The following is a 9,339-nucleotide window of genomic DNA, read 5'->3' on the forward strand; positions in this document are numbered from 1 at the left end:
GACAACATCTTAATTGAAGCATTGCAGGGACTGGGAGCCAGAGTGATGCCCAGCTAAACTTCACCCAAATTCCCAACTGGTTGATAATAAATGTTGGTGGTTTAAAGTTTCTCACCTCTGGGGTAATTTGCTATGCAGAAATGGATAACTAATACACCAGACAATTAAAAAAAAGATGAGGTAAACAAAGCATTTGGTACAATGTCATTGTGGTGCACTCTCAAGTCGATTGTGACTCAGCAGCCCTGCATGATGGAGTACAACTGCCTGGACGGACATCATAGGCTGTTATGTAGACCCCGAAACAGATCTGATAGCTTTTATGATTAAAAATATACATATTGATAAATGGTGATGAAGATAACACTCCTGGAAGACAACCTGTGTCTACAGCAAGCTATTTCCTACAGCACACCCTGACATCAGGCAGCACCCTATCTTGGCTCCTGACAGCTCACTACCCTATGTCCACATAACTGGGGAAGGAAAATTGACTCAACAATAATTTTAATAATAAATGGCAAGATTCACTTGAACTTTTGCCTCTCAGTCAGATGTCACATTTGTCACTGGGCTTCTAAACATGGATGAGGCCAGTGTCTTAGATCAATGGACAGATGACGAGAATATGAATGATCATAACCACAAATGTCAACTTTATCCCTTTAAATGCACTCAGTGTCCTGCAGATAACCTAAAAGGTCACATCGATAGTTGCCACCTGCTGTGTCTCTCATTCCAAACACCATCGGACCAGAAGTTGAATGCAACAGCAGCCTGGCATTTGATAATAGATTAGGGCACATCATTGTCCTATTCAGTAAGGACAATTCTTCTCAGCCTTTGAGAGAGAGACATGTGAAGCGTCCCTGCTTCCTTCCTTCATTCAGTGGGGCAACAGTTCTCCAACCTGCCCGGTTAGCCCTTTTTCTCTTTTCATTACAAGCAAGCGTTTGCCCTGAAGTCCAAGGACCTGTGATCCTTTATATCAGTATTATCCCCGAATTGAAACCTCCCCACAACGACCAAAAGCAAAAGTCAGTCCTCATTATTTCATACTATCTAATGTGGAAAAGTCGGCACTAGTGAAAAGTCTAAATTTATAGTACACTTTAAAAGAAATGCAGTTTTAGTACTTTTTAATACATATAGTAACTTCCACTAATTGCCAAAATAAAGTTTGCTCCCTCTGGCTTTAATGAACAGATTAGCACCACTAGCATTAGCAACACCATTTGCATAAAATTAATTTGCTAAGGCCCTTAGAAAGTGTTCAAAGTGGCTAAAGCGTGCTCACTGCCTGTTTACACTATTAATTTGCTCAGGAAACCTTTCTTTTGAAGAAGGGCAAGAGTGGATTGTCAGTGCAACTGAAGCTGAATTATCACAAAGTTCTCAAATAATCTGACTTCACGTGGTTTCCACACATGAGAATGATGAATAGCAAATATACAGAATTAACTAGCAGTGCACGGACAACGCAGCTACGTTGTTAAGTGTGTGGGAAGGAATTGGTAGATCAAGTTAACCTGATTTGGCTCTCATGTAGTCAAAAATGCTTGGTCTCTTAGACCATTTCTAATTGAAAACAAAGTTCTATCCAAACGCTTTCCCACTCAATGAGTACAGCTGAAGGAGAACCATCTAGAACTGGGTGGGGAGAGTTCATAAAAAGATGGAGCACAAACTGGAAGAACCCACGTATAAAGCTCATCGGATAGTTTCCTCCGCGAATACGAAAAATGTGTAGTCATCTTCTTTAAAAGCTATGACCAATAGACGAAATCTCTGTGTAAATGCTGATAAACCAAACATAACAAAACTTAAGTCCACGGCCACTGAGCTCATTCCAACTCCGAGGTGTTCTCGAAGCTGCACCCACTGTGGCCCAGGCACCTCTGTGTATGTGTAAATGTACATATGTATGAAGTAAACGAAAAGACAAAAATGCAGACATGTTGCATGGAGAATATGCATAGCTTTGTAAATGCCTAGGAAAGATAAACCGCAAGCCGGTCACAGTGGAGACCTCTGCAGAAAGGTTTGAGTTGGTGAAGTGAGGTTAACTATCATTCGATCTTGGTACTTTATCAACGTTGGAATATATTCGTTGTTATATTCTTAATGTTTAAAAGCCAAATACTAGTATAAATTACTTGTCTCCAACCAAAACCAAGCTCACTGCCATCAGACCTGTTAGCAATTGAATTGATTCCAGTTCATATCAACCCTACAGATGGGTTTCTGATCATTTAAATCTCCACATTAGTAGACAGCCTCATCTTTCTTTTTCCTGGCATAGTTAAATTTCAGTTGTAATGATGGAATTTTTTAAAGCCAACCCAGAATTAACTTTGAAACTCTGCCTTTATTTGATCCAAAGAACTCAAAATATTAAAAACAAAACAAAAAAACCCTTCTGAGTTATTTAGTCTGTGAAATGGAAGCCTAGTCTTTTATTCTTTAAGGAAGAGATTGACATTATCTCTGACTGGGCTTCCCTTCTTGAATGACAGGTCACTGCACTAACTTAGCTTCCATGTTAGAAAAAGATTGTTTCTCAGACTGCCTTGAGACTCCTTTAGAGTTCTTAAAAACCAATGCAGAGCGCAACCATCATTCATCCCACTCTTCCCTCCGGGTTTCCCTAGCCTTAGTAAGCATCAATCAGTAAGCATCAGAGCCAACTTGGCGGTCCCACCTCCAAAGTGCTGGACCTGAAGAATATGCATTTCTTACAAGTTTTCAGGTGAGGCTGTTGCATGTGAATCCAAAACTCACCTGCTGTGCTTATTCCCTGAAGCACTTTCTCTCGATGTTTGCCTTATAAATTCTCCTCTCCTCTTGCAGATCCTAGCGGCAGAAAGTTTGCCTTGTAGTCATCTTATCACGAAAGGATTTCAATTTATCTCACATTCTAAAGTCCGCTTTTTCTATTGAAATTTATCTACCATAAAATTTACCTTCTTGAGGCATACAATTCTGATAACCAGACGTGTGACCACCACCAAAATGAAGATGTAGAACATGTCCATCATTTAAAAAATTGCCTCATTCCACTTTAGTCAAAAATATTTTCTCAATCTCAATTCCTGGTAGCCACTGAGTTGATATCTGTTCTTGTAGTTTCAATGTTTTTCAGAAAGTCGTATCAATGCACTCTTACTGATGGATCTTTGAGTCTGGCTTCCGTTACGTAGAATAAATCAAGAGTCATGTATCAGCATTAGTTTCCTTTCATAACTGCGCAGTATTCCAGTATGTGGCTAAACCAGAGATTGTTTATGCATTCATCAGATGATGAACAATTTTGTTGATTCTAGTTGGGGGCTAATATTATAAAAAGTCATGACGAGGATTCCTATACATGTTTTCATGTAGATATGTTTTCATATCTTTCATAAAATAGTGAGAGTAAAATTGCTGAGTCATATAACAAATCAATATTTAATTCGACTTAAAACAGCCAAACAGGGGAGAGCAGGAAAAGAATGACAAGAAAATAAAGAACTTAATAACCAAAAAGAAATGGAAAATAAAAATAAGGGAAGAGAAAAAAATGAATACATTAAGCCAAACAGGGGGAAAATAAAAGAAAACAGAAAAAATGCTAAATATAAAAGGAAGGGGCTAAAAGAGAGACCTAGCAAAAAGGAAATCAGAGAAAGAAAGAAGAAAAAGAAAATAATTTCAAAAGAAAGGAGAAACTGGTGGAGAAGCGGTGGGCAGGACCACCCATATGGGTCTTTGCTCTCTGCCAGCCAAAGAGCTCCCTGGTTGGAGGGGGACCTGGGGAGGGCTTGCTGGGTCCTAGATGGAGTTTCTGCTGGTATATAGGTTGTCTGAGGTCAGGGCACTTCATTCAGAAGCAGCTGATGCCAATTCAGATAGTGGTAGTTGTTAGAATGCTTTTTTACAAAAAAAGAATATTTGGATCCAGAAGACAGCTGGAGGCAAGGTAGCAGGTTATGGAAGGAGTTGTTGCCCTTCCAGGGGTGGCCAGAGACTCATCAGGGACGGACTTTTTTTCTGGTCTGATGAAGTGGAATTAATGTGACTTCAGATGTTGAGGCGATGCACCCAGCACCTTATGCCTGAGGGTGTGGCTCTGACCACAGGCAGAGCAGGGTCATGGGGCAGAGTGTCACACACTGCTGGGTGGAGGCTAGCGATGCTTCTTGTCATAGGAGGGTGTGGGGGACAATGGAAGATCCCGTCTTAATCATTGCCAGACACCAGTGTACCACTATGTGGATGAAATGCTGCTTGCATATGTTCATGCAATGTCAGGCTAGCTGACAATTCACTTTCTCATCACTTCTGTTCAGCTTCTCCTCGTGGGTATCCAGTTCACTTCTCTGCTTTCCTCTGAAGTTTAGGGCCCTAGGATTTCGTATTCGTTTCCTTCAGCCTCTCTTATCTTTGTTTTAGAAAAGCTGTACGATGGGTCTGCCTGCTTCCTCATTTGTCAGAAATCCTAAGCACGTGTCCTATATTCCAAGTTCAGAGTCTCCTTTTCCTTTGCCTGGAGCTCATTAGGTGACGAGATTGAGAAAACTGGAGAAGTTCGAGAAACTAGCATAACCCTCAACAGAAAAATATTGACCAGGTAACTGAGCAAAATCACAAAATTCTAAGGAGCTCTGGTGGAACTGTTGAGGTCAGTAATTCTAACCTCCTTGGGAGGAAGTTCAGGCTATACATTGACAGCCTCCGAAACCTCAGAGAGGGTGACTGAGAGTCAGAATCAACTTGATGGCAGCAAGTTTGGATTGGGTTTTACACTCAGTGTTGTGCACTCATATTGCATCATATCTGCCTTCAAGTTTTTGTAGAATTTTAATGAAACCTAAGTCTTAGGTATGTGTGGAAAGTGATTTATGCGAGACAGACAACCCTAAATAGATGACCAATATCCAAAGAAGGGCTCTAAAGTAATAAAGTTTACTTATTATTGTACAATGATAATGTCAACTATGTTTGCTATAGAACACTTGAGAATCACAGAAACTAGTAACACCAAGAAATGTACATTGATGCATTTATCATCCAATTTAGTATCCAACATTAATCCATAGTTGTTAGCATTCGGAAGCACATGCCATTACACTTATGAAGATTTACCCTATGTATAAATCTTATGCAATTGTTTATTTTTACTGGGAAATAATTGACATAAATGTGTTTCATATCATTAAACATCACATAACTATATGAAAGACTTTCATATACCATGTGATTGTATTATAATTTTTTTGTCAGTTGAAAAAAAACACCCAAACTCACTGACTTTGAGTTGATTCTGAGGCCAAGTGCCTCCATAGGACCGAATGGAATGACACCTGAGAGACTCTAAGGCTATAAATCTTTATGGGAGGAGAAAGCCTCATCTTTCTCCCACCGAGTGGCTGGTAGGTTGGAACCACTGACTTTGTGATTAGCAGCCCAGTGTATAACCCATGACACCACCAGAACTCCTTTTAGTCAGCGGAGTGTCTGACATTTAGGGAGCTTTCAACTTTATATACTGACAAATAATGTGATTGATAATCAGTGTGCATAAAGGTTTTTCTACATTTTGAAGTATACTTTTAAGATATATTTGCTGATGTAGAAAGGTCATTGAAATTAAACGTCCATAAAAATAATTTTTTCTTGTAGTCTGAGTCCTTATAGAAGCTTGGAATAATGAGGAAAATATGAAAAAGACAGTTCAGAAATAATGTTTTAATTAGCATTTTCCTTATTTAAAACAAAATTGTGATCAAAATGTTTACAGAAATGACGTCTGGCAGCCTGATATTTTTAAAATCGAACTTTAGATGGTAAACATTTTCACAGATGACTAACTTTATCTGATAATATTTCATTACTAATACATATTAATTTTTAATGAATATTCTGTTCATCTAACCACTCTCCAATCATTAGACTTTTAGGAGGCTGTTTAAATATTTTAAATTATAAGTAAGGTTGAAAAGAGCACCTTACTTAGCAATGTATTACTTTCTTAGGTTAGCTCCTTGAAGTAAAACAAGAGATGAAAAGTGGAAAGGTATTAGCAGCTTCACACATGTCGTCACATTGTATCTCAGGAAGGAAAGATTAATATGTACTCCGACCAACAGCCGCTGCGTGATCACACATCTGTAAAATGCAAATGGTAACCAGCCTAATTATGTTGAGAGACTAGTCACACCTGAAACTCTTTATGCAAATGACCCAACTCCTTGGAGACCCTCCCCAGGTGTATGACTTTATAACTGGAACCTTGTAAGAAGCTGTTTTCCAGTACGTAAAAAGCCAGTGTATATCGCTGTTATGAAAAGAGCCATTTGGAGAGAGAGCAAACGTACACGACGGCTCCACAGAGGTATTTATCATCTCATTTCATCTATCATTATAGACAATCTTGGCTAAATCTTCTGGCTGAGGTTTAAAGGCCCCGATGGGTCATTGTCATACACCTGTAGGATTCTCTGGCTGCTCAAGTATTGATTTATCCATTTTGGAATGGCTTCCCATTGATTTATTAGGCCTATACGTCTTGTGGCGGCCAGCTCCTGTCTATAAAAGGTGGCTTCGAGAACTGTTTCACTATCATGTAGTTACAGCTCACTGACATTCATTTACTGACTCTGTTTGTCCAGCGTTAGTGTTAGTGCTAACGGGTGTTGCCAGCCCAGCCTTAGCCTTTGCAACCATGGCCTTGCTATAAACACCGTATAAATGATAATAAAATGCAATTATCAAACTTGCACCAGAAGAAAGACCATTTGAGTCACACAGATCCCATGTTTCTTAAAGTGAGAACAGTGATAGGCAGGGGTCAAACAAGAAAGAAATGGAAAATATTTCTCAAACGTTCATTGCATTTGAGGGAGGGGCGGCTGGTAGAAGGAAGGGGGTTAAGACAGAGTGACTGCATGCATAAGCACGATAGAAATTTGCAAAGAATTCGAAACAGTCACCGAGTTCTAACCCTGGGGAGACCAAGGGCAGAAACTGGAAAAATACACTCCCTGCACAGGCACCCCTCCTCTGTCAGTGCTGCTAGTGGGCTGAGCAGTGAAGCTTCCCGACTAAGCGAACAAAGCCTTGGAGAGCTACTTCTAAGTCAGCCAAAGAGAACCAGATGGACCACAGTGGTATGCTGTGCCACAGATTGAGCCTCACAAGACTGCTGGAATAAGGCACATATACCCTCTAGTATCAATACTTCTCTGGGTTTATCTGTGATGAAGGAGGACACATGAAATATTTACACTGTCTTCCCAAAGTGAACATCATGATTGTTTATAGAGAGCAAATAGTAAATAATAACAGATTCCCAAAGGAGAGGCACTTACCTTTCCTCAAATTACCCATGTCCGTACTTATGCCATGGGAGCCCTGCTGGTGTTGGAGTGCTAACCACAAGGTCAGCAGTTTGAATCCAGCAGCCACTCTGGGAGAGAGATGAGACTTTCTACTCCCTTCAACAGTTCCAGTCTTGGAAACTCACAGGGCAGTTCTACCCTGTCCTACAAGGTCACGATGAGTCGGAACTAACCGGATGGTGGTGAGTTTCATTTTTGTTTTGTTTTGGTTTCCTTTGCTTTTCACTGATGTCACTGGGCAGGTGGGTCATAGTTCAGGTCCAGTAGACCCATGTTGTGTGCATGTCACTTTGCCTCCAGCTACCACCTTGCCATTGGTTCCACAGCTTTCTGCTCTGCTTCTGGGCCCCACTGTGGCCTCTGCTGGTTCCTTAGCTCTGCTACCTGACCATTCTAAGTTCTGTGCTACCTGCCAGGCTACCAGGCCCCTGCTGCTGGGAGGTGGGGGTGGTGTGGGGATGAGGGTTAGGTGTGCAACCCCTGCATGGTGCATATTCAGGCCCTGTACAAGCAAGTGTTATAGCGCTCAGCCGCGCCCTCAAGCATCCTGCCTGAAGGCTCAATCAATGGTTTGGCAATTTCACTGCTGCTGCATCTCGCCCGCTCTTATCTTAGTTTTAGCCCTCTCTTGAGTCTGGAAGTTCTGGTAGCATAGTGGTTATGTGTCAGGCTGTGACCTGCATGGTTTACAGTTTGAAACTACCAGCAACTCCATGAGAGGAAGGACTGGGCTTTTTACTCCTGTAATTAGTCACAGTCTTGGAACCTGCAGGGGCTGTGAGCAGTGAGTTTGACTCTGTGAGATACTTTGTGTGGGGCCCTGGGTCCTTGGTGTAATGATGCCTTTGCTTCAGTCTCTTTCCCATTCTTTTAAATAATACTTTATTGGGTTTTTGCTAAAGTTTACAAAGCAAGGGTCTCATTTGACAACTTCCACACTGATTGTTCAGTGATAATAGTTACACTTTTTACAATGTGTGAATATTCTCTTTAGTTGTGTCCTGGCTGCACCATATTTTCCCCTTTTGGCTTTACATTAAATGTTTGGACTCATATATATATATAATTGCATATATAAATAGATAAGTGTATATAAATAATAAGTGTACACACACGCATATATACACTTATCCAACTATTTATTTATTTTTAAAGCAGTCTAACAGGTAATACCTTTTATTTTGTATGCTACCCCACAATTTTCTTAATGGTTGCGAGGCTACCCCAGTCCTGTGGAAGTGGCCCTTATATAAGAAACCAAGTCCTGGTGGCTGAATGGGGTACACATTGGGCTAATAACCATAAGGTCATCAGTTCAAAACCACCAGCTGCTCCTTTGGAGAAAGATGAGGCTTTCTTCTCTAGTAAATATTTATAGTCTTAGAAACCCCGGGGGGCAGCTCTTTTCTGTCCTATAGAGTTACTAGGGGTTGAAAGTCACTCAATGGCAGTGAATTTGGAGTTTTGGTTGTCACTTTCAAAATATGTGCCTCCCACCATGACCATAAATGAACAGTCACCTCAGCAGGGCACAGTCATTTAATTTACACAGTGATCCACCAATCTCTTGAAAGATTATGGCCCAGCCAATCCATTTGTAGGATTTACAAGAGCATAACTAGAAAGACCATATAAATGTAATTCACTGCACCACAACAGGGGTTCAATCCACAATTGATCACTGTAGAGCAGAGGCTCTGGCAGCATTTTGTTCAGTTGTGTCTGGGGCAGCCAGGAGCCAGCAGCTGACTTGAGGACTGTTAAAACACACTGCTGTCCCTTTACATTTGTTGCTTTTTAATGTATGCAGCCAGTGCTGCCTAGATAGGGATTTTCCTGGTTGATTACCAGCATGCAACAATGAGGTCTAAAGGACCTAAATTTAAAATTTGATATTAAGAAATAGTGGGTGACTTTGAATAAGGGGTTTATTTCCCCCATTCCTCAGTTTCCAATTTTC

This window comes from Tenrec ecaudatus, chromosome 1 (assembly GCF_050624435.1).
Source record: "Tenrec ecaudatus isolate mTenEca1 chromosome 1, mTenEca1.hap1, whole genome shotgun sequence".
Taxonomy (NCBI): Eukaryota; Metazoa; Chordata; class Mammalia; order Afrosoricida; family Tenrecidae; genus Tenrec; species Tenrec ecaudatus.